A 13,456-nucleotide genomic window follows, 5' to 3' on the forward strand; every position below is an offset into this window, starting at 1 on the left:
CGAGAACCCAGAGTGGGGACCTGTTGTATTGTTTGGTGAGAACTGATTTTGCTTCGGTACCAGTTATGGCCGTTTGTTGGTTAGCAGGAGACCACTTGAGGACGTGCAATCAGCCTGTCAGTGTGCTAGACACATTAGACCTCAGCTGGAGTTTGGACTGTGGTGCGATTTCGTACGACAGCAGGAGCACTCTCTCTTCGTTATCGCACGCAACATGATTTCAAATTTATGGGTTAGACTGGTGATTCAACCTGTGTGGTGGCATTCATTAACAGCTACAGGTTGAATCACGTGTCAGTCATTATCAGCACCGAGCGAGGTGGCGAAGTGATTACCACACTTGAATTCACATTCCGAAGGACGTCGGTTCAAACCCGCTTCCGGCCATCCTGATTTAGGTTTTCCGCAATTTCCCTATATCGCTTCAGGCAAATGCCGAGATGGTTCCTTTGAAAGAGCACGGCCGACTTCCTTCCCCATCCTTCCCTAATCCGATGGGACCGATGACCTGGCTGTTTGGTATACGGTTTCTGAAGTGTATCTTGATTCATAATCACCTGCATCCACCAGTTTTCGGAAAAATGAACCGTTATACAAGGTTATTGCGAACTTAAATCTTCACCAACGTTAACCACGTTTGTTTCCCGACAGATTCATATGAAGAAATGTCACTGTGGCAAACCTGCCTTCGAACGATGCTCGTGGCGTTAGCAATATCTGTTTCGAATGTTTCTATCGTCGGTATCATCTACGAGAATGCACCAAATCTTCCTGAAGAATAAACAAATCAATAAAATACAAGAATCAATACAAGAATTTAAGAAGACTGTAAGCCCTCAACTTACCATCCACACATGTAATAAATGTGTAACACTTACTGTGAATTCCATTTGTAATTTTACAATTAATATAACGCCCTAGAGTCTCCTAATTTGAACAGAAACAATCGTGTGGTAACGTTTTCATACATGGGTAGATAAAGAAAACAATGAAAATAAAGTCACATAAATTAAAACAATAATTGGGTTTTGAACATGGGGCACAAAATAAGAAGTCGCAATACTGACAATTTTTGTTTTCCCAAAGACGCTACTCCATTTGTAATGATCTATTTACTTTTTATTATTTGTGTAGAAAACAAATAAAATGAAAGAAAATATGATGTAAACAGCTGGAATCGAACCCCAACCACAGAACTGAAAATTCATGTGTTTTTTTTTCTTTTTCTTTTTCTATCAAAGACGCTACCCCACTGAGCCACTATTTCATGTGGGAACATCGCGCGGTAAAAGGCACATAAAGTACCTCGAAAATTTTGGCCGTTGTTTTCTCGGAAACGGAAGAGTATCCACGGATAAGCCGAGACACGTGTTCGCTTATTTTGACCCCTCTTCCACTGAGCCAAGCTTCTGCGAAATCGGGTTATGGCCCTTGCTGCGTTCTCCTCGTAAGCACAATTCCCTCGCCTGACGTCCTTCCCTGGCTTTACAGTTTTAATTGTCAGCAGTAGTGAATTAAACAGCTTTCGCAGAATCCGTCCCATTAGTTGCCTGCGCACGACCCCATTGTTAGACCACAAGCAGAGAGCAAGCAGGAGCACTTGGGGCGGCAGCGGACGCGGGCGGGTTAATTGAGTTTGTTCTGCCGCTGCTCCAGCGCGGCGCGCCCACAGAAGACGCAAGGTGGCGCGGTCGATAGCGATCGGCGCCGGCGACGCCGTCCCGTCCCGTCCCCTTCCCTTCCCATCCGGCCTGGCGCCGCGGCGCGTCTGCTGACCTCGTAAACAGCCACAGGTAGGAGCGCCTGGAACGCTGCCACGACAGTCAAAAAAGCCGTCCCGTATAATTCACAACTCGCGTCGCAACACATACACACATAGTCAAGAACAGTACATAACCTTCAGCCGTCCTCATACTGGACGTACGGCCGAACGTGGGTGTACATATGGTCGAACTTTGTGACGATACAACGTGTAATTTCAGTTTGTGTAGCACTAACAGGCGTGATAGGTAGAATCAAACACGTCAATTTATTATTATTATTATTATTATTATTATTATTATTATTATTATTATTTCGTAGAGGGTAACATAGTCAATAAGATGCAAGTTTGCTTTCTACGTCACAAGCAGAATTTGCGAATCGTCATTTTAGATTATGATGATTGCAGTTGAATCCTGTATTTGGTGGTTATTGTATTTTAATTTAAGTGCTATGAATACATGCTACTTCAAAGCATCGGCACACTGGAAGTCTGTCGAAAACGTTTCGTTTTTGATACGACTTGTTATAACAGCATTTGTAGAGGGGACTGAGTACATAATATAAGCACATAATCACACATAAGTACATAATTACGTATACATACATAATATATTTTGAATAAGAAACGACAACCGGAAGTGTACGGTTTACGTGCTACAGCCCTTTGAAAACATGTTTGCTAGGTAGTATGCAACAAGGTAGTAATGGTGTCGGAGGGGCGGGGCTTAAGTCGTATCGGCTGATGTCATTTGATATCTATCCTACCTTTGTGGCATGGTCCGAGCCTCATTTACTCGTCTGTGAGCCTTACAGAAACGTATTGTTATATCGAATGGTGTCTGTTCTTTCGGGCATTTCCGAAAGAACAGACACAATATCCATATAACTATGTATTTCTGGCAATATCGGCCATGTCGTCCTTCTTCTGTGCGGATGCACACATATTCCCCGAACTCTTACGGGACTTGGTAAGAATGTCTTCCACGAATAATGAGTGTGTTGGGGTGGGACACTACGAATGTAGTGTGTGGACATACAAGGTAAGAATGTGGGTCTCGCCGGAGGCGTGCGCGAGATAGTCTCTACAGTCACGCTATCCTCTGTGCTCTCGGTAGCTCAGCTAGATAGACCGTCTGCTGAGTAATCAGGAGATCACGGGCTCTAATCCCGGTCGGGGCACACATTTTCACCTGTCCCCGTCAGCAGCTGAAGGTATTAATATAATTCTAATTTCATTTTAGAGAAACGTGGTTGAGTACACGTTTGCAGACTAGGCCGACATAACCCTTGAGAATGGCAAAGCTCAGGGTAATGGAACTGCTGCTCGTCGCTTTTATAAAGATCGTTATGCACAACGTCCGACTGCATCATGTACCCTTTTGGCCACAATTACCCAACGGCTTCGAGAAAGGGTACCTTCATAGTCAACAGGAGTGACGGTGGTGCTCCTAGGACACGCCAAACACTCTAATTGGAAGAGTCTGTACTCTTCACGTTCAGGACAATCCGTCAACGAGTACACGAGCAATTTCTTTGGCTATTAATGAGTGGAATTGTAAAACAAGTGATGTACTTGGTCACACTTAATCAACTACTTTAAAATGGTTGTAGCACGGAAACTATACGTTTCCGAACATGGGTTACAATTCAAAATATTATCTATGCACTCCCGTTTACAAGTTCTAGAAGTTTGGAAAGGGAATTTCGGAATGCCCTATATAATTTGTGTGCTATGAAAGTATGTCGTTTCAACGTGTCAGCGAACTGAAGATGTGTCAAAAACATTTAGTTTTTGGAACAATTTATGTTTAAATTTATTTATGTCAGTGATAAAAGCCTTGAGGACATCGAAAGGTTAAAGACATGTCAGCTGTCAGTTGTAATGTAGTGGACAGAGGCACTGAATGTACACTGAAATGTTTCCGGTGTATCTTTTTCAGCTCATATCCGTGTATTGTATCAGTTTTCGGGACACGCTCACTAATTTTGATATTCTATTTTATGTATAAATCAGAGCACCCTCCATGCAGAAGTGAGTTTTTCCGCTTTTGTGAAAGTACCAGGGGACGTGCACTATTGAGCTCTAAGACTGTTTCCTACGTCATTGGCTTATTCCTTGCAATTCAGTGGAGTATAAACTATAGACACAGTAACACAGGTAGTGCGTGGACAGGGGAGCAAATGTGCCTCGGGGCAGAGATTGTATGATGTTTAAAGTGGCAATTATCGTAATAAACATTGTCGAACCCAGACGTTTAGCCGCATATTTCAAAAAGTTAATCGCTTTAGGTACAAAGTAATGACTCCAAAGGAAAAACAATACACATATTCTAAGTAAATCATTTTTGCCTGCAACAGCTTAAACTTTGTGCTGAAAAATCATAAGAAGTATAGAAAGACACACCGCCGTCCAGTGAAACATATGTAAGTTTACATAACTGTTCCATCTTATATGCAATCAAATGCAGGCAATTTAGCATGTTTTTACTATCCAAATAATATATAAAGTGCCGTTATATGTGCAAATATTCTTGTACCGTGCAGGAGTGGACGCCATGCTATTGACGAAAACAGTGTCACGTCAGCGATTTGAAGATGGTCATGATGGCTCGTAACCGGTTATTGCATTGAAATAAAGCGTTTTTAAAAGTTCTTGTGTTTGGTTGCGTTATTCGCCAACAGTATTTAACGGCTGTGTAGTTCACGAGGTCAGACAGGCATAAAATAACATTACAAGAAAATCTACTGAACCATTCGTATGTATCAAGCAGCACAATAACGGTAAACACGAAAGTGGGGTCATCTGTTTAAGTATACTAGTTTGTGAAATTTGAGAGCGCAAGTAACTTTCCCATGATGTATCACCGTCAAGTAACAAGGCCCGAGGTTCTGGCGCCGCAGTCCGGAACCGCAGGACTGCTACGGTCGCAGGTTCGAATCCTGCCTCGGGCATGGGTGTGTGTGATGTCCTTAGGTTGGTTAGGTTTAAGTAGTTCTAAGTTCTAGGGGACTTATGACCTAAGATGTTGAGTCCCATAGTGCTCAGAGCCATTTGAACAAGGCCCGATGGAACTTGGACACACACAGTAAGAACTGCTTCGGCATAGTACAGAAGGTAACTCAAAGAAATACGCAATCAGACGAACAGGAACTACATTTTTATCCAAAGACAATAATTACACTGAAGCTACCACGATTCACCACGGTGCCCTGGACATTAGAAAAGGCAGGACATGGGGTGTGTGGTCACCAGCAGTGCATGCTGTTCACTGTGTTCCCATACTGCCCATAAGGTTGATGACTAGTTCTTGTGGGAGGGCGTTTCATTCTTCCACCATCAGCGCGGTTGAAACTGCTGGATGGTCGTTTGCGCATGTGGACCGGCTACAATACGTCTCCCTAACGCACCCCAGACATGTTCGTTGGGATTTAAGTCGGAGGAATCTGAAGGTCAGTCTACTCGGCGAATACCATCCGGTTCCAAGAGCTACTCCGTCTGCGCTGTTCGATGAGGTTGGGCATCGTATTCCATAAAAATGAAGCCAAGGCCGAACGCAGCCCTGAACAGACGCACATGGGGAAGGAGTACAGTGTCACAATAACGTTGACCGATGACCGTGCCGTATTCAAAGAGCTGGAGGTCAGTACGCCCACATCATAACACGGGGACCTCCGAAACGATTATGTTCGACAATGTTTTTGGGTGCATTAGTTGGTGCCACCTATCGCCCTCGAACAGTATCGAATATGCTCGTTTTGGTGATCCAAGCGTTATGGTGTGGGGGTCATAATTTTGCGTGGGCGTACTGACCTCCACATCTGTAAACACGATTCGCTCGCTGGTGAACGTTATTCTGAATCACTTTCATTGTCTTTGCAGCCTCCCGTCCCTACCCAGTCATCGTGACTGTCGTCAGTTAGCAACCTCGAAAACTATGGATTTGGTACTATCATTACTACCTGTCACATCTTGTCATCGCCACCGCCACAGCTAGACGTACATACAAATAATTACAATAACAATGGGTCTTGACCGCACAAAATTGAAAATAGTCGAGACATTCCTGAGTTAAACTTCTACGTCATCTGCTTTTCACTTTTTCACCCGACAGAAACGTTCGCGGGTGTGGGCACAATAACACACCAAAGTTTCATCCTACTCGTATTAATGGTATGGGAACGCGCAGAAGACGGAAAACTAATAGTTATTCATTTGTATTAGATTTATCTTATAGACCAATCTAAGTGGGAAGCCAAATGAAACTGTGTTTTATTTTCAATTTTTTCTGTTGTACATACGCTAAGACAAAAAAAGCTACACATCGTGAATGAATTAGCCAAATGAGACGGAAATCGGTAGATGTGATGTACATGCACAGATAAACAAGTGATTACAGTTTCAAATGGTTCAAATGGCTCTGAGCACTATGTGACTTAACTTCTGAGGTCATCAGTCGCCTAGAAATTAGAACTAATTAAACCTAACTAACCTAAGGACATCACACACATCCATGCCCGAGGCAGGAATCGAACCTGCGACCGTAGCGCTAGAACCGCACGGCCACTCCGGCCGGCTACAGTTTCAGAAAAGGTTGATGATCTATTGAAGAGAATGAGCTTCAAAAATTGAACAAATCAATAACTCGTTTTTCCTCATCTGGCCATTATGCAAGTAGTTATTCGGTTTGGCAGAGTTGTTGGACGTCCTCCTGGTGGAGAGCGTGCCGAATTCTGTCCAGCTGGCGTCTTAGATCGTCACAATCCCAAGCTGGTAGGCGGGCGCTGCTCATAACACTTCAGACTTGCAACTAAGGAGAGATCCGGTGACCTCGCTGGCCAAGGTAGGGTTTTGCAAGCACGAAGACAAGCTGTAGAAACTCTTGCTGAAACGTATGCCCTGGACGGCTTGCCATGATGGGCTACAAAACAGCGCGTAGAATATCGTGGACGTAGCGTTGTGCTGTAAGGGGCCGCGGATGACAAGAAGAGGGGTTCTCCTGAAAAATGAAATGGCACCCCAGACTACCTCTCCTGGCTATCGGACCATCTCTTTGGTGCTCAATCACTGTCCGGGGCTCATCCGGACACGTCTTCGCTGGTCATCGGGGCTCAGTTCGGAACGGGACTCATCACTGAAGACAATTCTACTTCTATCAGTGAGATTCAAGGCCGAAGACGTGTCTGGAGACTCCCCGGACGGCGGTGGGATACCAAGCTGGCTGTCGCCCACCATACAGCCTGACAACGTACGACTTCCAACTGTTCGCGAAATTAAAATCACAGTAAAAACCCGCTGAAACTTTGCACAGATGTGTTGCGCAAAGTTTCTAGTGTAGGCTTCGATCGCGTCATGTCGCACTTTTCAGTTCTGAGTGCACAGTGAGCACGTAAAAATGACTAAAGAATAGTGTCTCCCGAGGCACTTGCTAAGCGGTTCTGCCTGATTTCATGTAGTCTACATAAAGTACCCCCCCCATGAAACATGGAGGGGAGGCTTGCGTGCCTCAACGGTACAGATAGCCGTACCGTAGGTGCAACCACAACGGAGGGGTATCTGTTGAGAGGCCAGACAAACGTGTGGTTCCTGAAGAGGGGCAGCAGCCTTTTCAGTAGTTGCAGGGGCAACAGTCTGGATGATTGACTGATCTGGCCTTGTAATACTAACCAAAATGGTCTTGCTGTTCTGGTACTGCGAACGGCTGAAAGCAAGGGGAAATACAGCCGTAATTTTTCCCGAGGGCATGCAGCTTTACTGTATGGTTAAATGATGATGGCGTCCTCTTGGGTAAAATATTCCGGAGGTAACATAGTTCCCCATTCGGATCTCCGGGCGGGGACTACTCAAGAGGACGTCGTTATCAGGGGAAAGAAAACTGGCGTACTACGGATCGGAGAGTGGAATGTCAGATCCCTTAATCGGGCAGGTAGATTAGAAAATTTAAAAAGGGAAATGGATAGGTTAAAGTTAGATATAGTTGGAATTAGGGAAGTTCGGTGGCAGGAGGAACAAGACTTTTGGTTAGGTGAATACAGGGTTATAAATAAAAAATCAAATAGGGGTAATGAAGGAGTAGGTTTAATAATGAATAAAAAAATAGGAGTACGGGTAAGCTATTACAAACAGCATAGTGAACGCATTATTGTGGCCAAGATAGATACGAAGCCCACGCCTACTACAGTAGTACAAGTTTATATGCCAACTAGCTCTGCAGATGATGAAGAAATGAATGAAATGTATGATGAGATAAAAGAAATTATTCAGGTAGTGAAGGGAGACGAAAATTTAAGTCATGGGTGACTGGAATTCGAGAGTAGGAAAATGAAGAGAAGGAAACATACTCGGTGAATATGTATTGGGGCTAAGAAATGAAAGAGAAAGCCGTCTGGTAGAATTTTGCGCAGAGCATCACTTAATCATAGCTAGTACTTGGTTCAAGAATCATGAAAGAAGGTTGTATACATGGAAGAACCCTGGAACTACTAGAAGATATCAGATAGATTATATAATGGTAAGACAGAGATTTAGGAACCGGATTTCAAATTGTAAGACATTTCCAGAGGCAGAGGTGGACTCTGACGACAATCTGTTGGTTGTGAACTGTAGTTTAAAACTAAAGAAACTGCAAAAAGGTGGGAATTTAAGGAGATGGGACCTGGATAAACTGAAAGAGCCAGAGTTTGTACAAGGTTTCAAGGAGAACATAAGGGAACAATTGACAGGAATGGGGGAAAGAAATGCAGTAGAAGAAGAATGGGTAGCTCTGAGGGATGAAATAGTGAAGGCAGCAGAGGATCAAATAGGTACCCTTGGGTAACAGAAGAAATATTGAATTTAATTGATGAAAGGAGAAAATATAAAAATGCAGTAAATGAAGCATGCAAAAAGGAATACAAACGTCTCAAAAATGAGATCGACAGGAAGTGCAAAATGGCTAAGCAGGGATGGCTAGAGGACAAATGTAAGGATGTAGAGGCTTATCTCACTAGGGGTAAAATAGATACTACCTACAGGAAAATTAAAGAGACTTTTGGAGAAAGGAGAACCACTTGCATGAATATCAAGAGCTTAAATGGAAACCCAGTTCTAAGCGAAGAACGGAAAGCAGAAAGGTGGAAGGAGTATGGTTCAAATGGCTCTGAGCACTATGGAACTTAACTTCTGAGGTCATCAGTCTGCTAGAACTTAGAACTACTTACACCTAAATAACCTAAGGACAGCACACACATCCATGCCCGAGGCAGGATTCGAACCTGCGGTCGTAGCGGTCGTGCGGTTCCAGACTGTAGCGCCTAGAACCGCCGGCCACTCCGGCCGGCTGGAAGGAGTATATAGAGGGTCTTTACAAGGGCGATGTACTTGAAGACAATATTATGGAAATGGAAGGGGATGTAGATGAAGATGAAATGGGAGATACGATACTGCGTGAAGAGTCTGACAGAGCGCTGAAAGACCTAAGTCGAAACAAGCTTCCGGGAGTAGACAACATTCCATTAGAACTACTGACAGCCTTGGGAGAGCCAGTCCTGACAAAATTCTACCATCTGCTCAGCAAAATGTGTGAGATAGGCGAAATATCCTCAGACTTCAAGAAGGTTCAAATGGCTCTGAGCACTATGGGACTCAACTGCTTTGGTCATAAGTCCCCTAGAACTTAGAACTACTTAAACCTAACTAACCTAAGGACAGCACACAACACCCAGCCATCACGAGGCAGAGAAAATCCCTGACCCCGCCGGGAATCGAACCCGGGAACCCGGGCGTGGGAAGCGAGAACGCTACCGCACGACCACGAGATGCGGGCAGACTTCAAGAAGAACATAATAATTCCAATCCCAAAGAAAGCAAGTGTTGATAGATGTGAAAATTACCGAACTATCAGTTTAATAAGTCACAGCTGCAAAATACTAACGCGACTTCTTTACAGACGAATGGAAAAAACTGATAGAAGCCGACCTCGGGGAAGATCAGTTTGTATTCCGTAGAAATGTAGGAACACACGAGGCAATACTGACCCTACGACTTATCTTAGAAGAAAGAGTAAGGAAAGGCATACCTACGTTTCTAGGATTTGTAGACTTAGAGAAAGCTTTTGACAATGTTGATTGGAATACTCTCTTTCAAATTCTGAAGGTAGCAGGGGTAAAATGCAGGGAGCGAAAGGCTATTTACAATTTGTACAGAAAGCAGATGGCAGTTATAAGAGTCGAGGGGTATGAAAGGGAAGCAGTGGTTGGGAAGGGAGTGAGACAGGGTTGTAGCCTCTCCCCGATGTTATTCAATCTGTATATTGAGCAAGCAGTAAAGGAAACAAAAGAAAAGTTCGGAGTAGATATTAAAATCCATGGAGAAGAAATAAAAACTTGGAGGTTCGCCGATAACATTCTAATTGTGTCAGAGAAAGCACCTGGAAGAGCAGTTGAACGGAATGGACAGTGTCTTGAAAGGAGGGTATAAAATAAACATCAACAAAAGCAAATCGAGGGTAATGGAATGTAGTCGAATTAAGTCGGGTGATGCTGAGGGAATTAGATTAGGAAATGAGACACTTAAAGTAGTAAATGAGTTTTGCTATTTGGGGAGCAAAATAATCGATGATGGTCGAAGTAGAGATGATATAAAATGTAGACTGGCAAAGGCAAGGAAAGCGTTTCTGAAGAAGAAAAATTTGTTAACATCGAGTATAGATTATATGTCGGGAAGTCGTTTCTGAAAGTATTTGTATGGAGTGTAGCCATGTATGGAAGTGAAGTATGGACGGTAATTAGTTTGCACAAGAAGAGAATAGAAGCTTTCGAAATGTGGTGCCACAGAAGAATGCTGAAGATTAGATGTGTAGATCACATAACTAATGAGGAGGTATTGAATGGAATTGGGGAGAAGAGGAGCTTGTGGCATAATTTGACCACAAGAGGGGATCGGTTGGTACGACGCGTTCTGAGACATCGAGGGATCACCAATTTAGTATTGGAGGGCAGCGCGGAGGGTAAAAATCGAAGAAGGAGACCAAGAGATGAATACACTAAGCAGATTCAGAAGGATGTGGGCTGCAGTAGGTACTGGGAGATGAAGAAGCTTGCACAGGATGGAGTAGCATCGAGAGCTGCATCAAACCAGTCTCAGGACTGAAGACCACTACAACAACACATAAAGTAACTGTCATGCATTTCCTTCTTCACGACAATTCTCAGCCGCGTACTGTAGGTGTAACGAAGACGCTCCTGCATCGTTCTCGATGGGAAGTATTTGATCACCCACCGCAGTACCCCGACTTGGCTGCCTCTGATATTCATCTCTTTGCTCACATGAACGGCTGTCTATGAGGACAGATTTTGGCACGGACAACGAGCTGCAGGCCAGCTTGGGGAACTGGCGGAAACAACAGGCGGCTGCCACCTATGACGAGGGTACTTGGACGTTGGTACTACGCTATGACAAATGCGTTAAGTCAGAGCGGTGACAAAGAAGAGGAGACGTAGCTGCAAGGTGTAACTAAATATAGCAAATAAAACATTTTTGATTTTCACTGTGGTTTCCATTTCTCAACTGAACGGAGGTTGAAAAAAAGAATAACCCTCATATGATTATATGGTGTTTCATTAATCTAAGGTTTTTATTTGAAATACCACAAATGAGTTATCTAGATTTTTCTTTTTTAAGACGAGAGTACTTCCTATCTTTGGTCATGTAGTGCGAATATATTCGCTCGGAGTTATAAATGTGTGAAATTTTTGCTCTCTGCTAATTCCCTTCATTTCGAAACAATTTTCGAGTAGTTACAGCAGCTATTGAATGTTAAATTAACAAAAAAGTCATCTGCTGATAAAATGCTACTGTAACTATCTAATAAATGAGACAGAAATAAAATATACCTAAATCACATTTTTTTCGTGTGACGATGCATACAGAAAATTTACAGTTGATTATAGATGGTGGAAAATATTAAAATAACAAATAATTATGTCAGAAAATACTATTAACAAACGTTTTGTAAATTTAGTTTTAGGGAGACATGAGTGTAATTACTTTCCCCTTTTTCAGTAATTTTCTCCTGCTAAAGCTTTTTTTTCTTTCGTATGAAAGTACCACACAATATATTTGGATAACGCTACCTTTGGATGTATTTCTCAGTACATTGTACTATTCACACGGAATTAAACCTGCAATATCCACTGTAGCCGATAAAACAGACAATAGCAAACCTTTTTCTCATTCATTTTTCTTTCCACTTGTCCTGGGGGGGGGGAGGGGGGGAGCGCGTTACAACTTCTGTTTTGCGCTACGATATCCTCTGCCAACTGGCAGAATTATTGCAAGAGAAGTTTACCATTACACTAGTACTGAGCTGATTTTCGATTAACGTGTAAGTTGGCGTTCATCAGAAATGAATAAACGAGAATGTGTCACTTCCATCAACAATGATCTTCCTTTTTATTATTTCTTTCTTAAGACACATGTCGGCTGGATGCTCTGCACTCCCTTCTTTCTTAATCTGCTACTTTTTTTTTCCTGTATTGGATTTCGATTCCCCCCGAAGGTGGCGGGCAGGCAGCAGCTTAGTACGCCGCTCTTCAGCCTACAGAATATTTAAAACATAAGAAGATAAGAAACAATAAAAACAGGCGATAAAACGGTGACTTAAAATGTAAAACGGCGAAAAATTGTAGAAAGTTAAAACATAAAATAAATGGTGGGCGATGATAATAAAATACACAGGAAACAGACAGGGAAAATAGAAATCTGCTGCTAACTTCGTCCATTTTTAAAGTTATCAAGCGTTCCAAGAAGTCTTCTTTCTCTCTCTCTCTTCCCTGTAATCTTTCCCTCTATGACTCTCAGTTACAAGCAATTTCTTCGCAATACAGGGTGTCCATAATTCAAGTTTCAGTTTCAAAACACTGTAGGAAGAGAACCACTGCTCAAAATGACGACAAATTTCATCAATATATTACTGACGGAACTAAATAAATTAAACAGAAATTTTACCAGTAGATGGCACTGTAGTGCCTTAATGTGAATGAGTCGGCTACAAATAACAAATGAATAGTAGTACGACAGCTATGATTTACGTTGCATATTACACCAACCGTACTATTCAATATGCATGACTGCAAAATTTCGGCACTCAACAGCTGTGTCACAGTTAGGTAAGCCCATCCACCATGGCTAGGTTGTACCACATTGGATGGTAAAAATTTGTTTTCAATTGTCTGGGGGACAAAAACCGCATTAAAGCGAAATGAAATGGGTTTCTAGCTGTTGTGAAACTGCGCAAGACATGATCAGTATGTTGTCCACCGTTTTCTGCCGCAAACTGAAATAGATAAACAGCATGGTTCACACGTCTAGCCGCGCGGTCTAACGCGCTGCTTCCCGAGCGGGAAGGCGTGTCGGTTCCCGGCACGAATCCGCCCCACTGGGGGCCGCACCGCATAACAACCCTGGGTTCGGTGTGTGGCGGCGGTGGGGTGGGTGGACTGCTGTGGTTTGTTGTGAGGTTGTGAACCACTGAAGGCTATGGCGGAACGATGCCTCTCCGTCGTTTCTAGGTCCCCGGTTCAATACACAATACACACTGTAGTCCAAAACATATTGAAGTGTCTCGGGTGTCACGAACAGAATGCGTTGCGCTATGGGTGCCTTCAATTCAGCTACGTTTGTAATTGGGAGCACTGAACACACATCTTTCGGATG

The sequence above is a fragment of the Schistocerca cancellata genome, chromosome 5 (genome assembly GCF_023864275.1).
Source record: "Schistocerca cancellata isolate TAMUIC-IGC-003103 chromosome 5, iqSchCanc2.1, whole genome shotgun sequence".
Taxonomy (NCBI): Eukaryota; Metazoa; Arthropoda; class Insecta; order Orthoptera; family Acrididae; genus Schistocerca; species Schistocerca cancellata.